We start from the raw sequence: 1,073 nt of genomic DNA on the forward strand, positions 1-1,073 counted from the left end.
GCTTAAAGCAGGGAGCAGGAGAGTGCATGAGACGGGGTGGGCAGCAGAATCATCCAGGGAGCGAGTTCCCAGAAAAAAACAAACAACAAAACTGGTGTGGACCAGTGGACTGAATGGGTAGATCTGGGGAGGCCCCAGTGAATCGGTGAGAGCTTCCCCCAGTCCTGGTAAAGAAGCTGGTCAACAGCGAGCGGGGCCACACAAAGCACAACGCTCAGAAGATTCGGGAGCCGGTGCACAGGGTGGGAGAAGCCAAGGTTCTGGGTGCCTGAGATGCTGCTCCTTTGGGTCATAATGTTCCTTGTTACCTATCTAAGCTCTAGTCTTCCTCAAAGGCTCAGCCCAATGTGCACCTCTCTGGAAGGGATTCCCTGACACGCCCAGGCAGGGCGCTTCTTCCCTGCACCCCCTTTGCGCTGCTGTGGCCCTTGCAGATCTTGCCCTCCTTTGTCCGCAAAATTTGGCAGGAAGACAGAATGTGTCTTCCATCCCTGAGTCCTGGCGCAGGCTTGCATCTGGCATGGAGCAGGCACCCGGGGAAAGGTATGCTGTACTTACTGCTCCAAGGCTTCTTAATTTCTACTTGCTAGGTCTTGACTTTTTGTTCTTCCTTTCCAGAACTTTGCAATATCTCTAAAGAAAATATAGTTAATGTAATTGGCGCTGTGATGAATAGATGCCAAGTAGACACAGAGTCTAAGGAAACACTTGGAATGGGTTTCAGTGGGGCTAAATGAGGAGTTGATCTCCCACTCCCCCTCTGGTCCCCTCCTGTGAGTGACATGCTCCGACTCCCCCAGCGGGGTAGTGTCCCGGATCCAATGTTAAGTCTCCCTTCAGCCCCACCAGCAGCAGTGAGGTGGAATACAGTGATGAGAGGTGGGGCTCACTGGCCCTTCCCCCGCCCCCTCCTCCTCCTCCCCTGGTGATCATTTGACGCCATGAGGAGCTAATCTTCCGCCTCCACTTGGAGGTAAGCGATTTGTGGATATTGCCAAGCTGATTCTAAAGTTTATATGGAAAAACAATAGTTTCAAAATAGCCACCACCACAACGAAGAAGAAGAAAAGATG

The sequence above is a fragment of the Suricata suricatta genome, chromosome 13, assembly GCF_006229205.1.
Source record: "Suricata suricatta isolate VVHF042 chromosome 13, meerkat_22Aug2017_6uvM2_HiC, whole genome shotgun sequence".
NCBI classification, from domain to species: Eukaryota; Metazoa; Chordata; class Mammalia; order Carnivora; family Herpestidae; genus Suricata; species Suricata suricatta.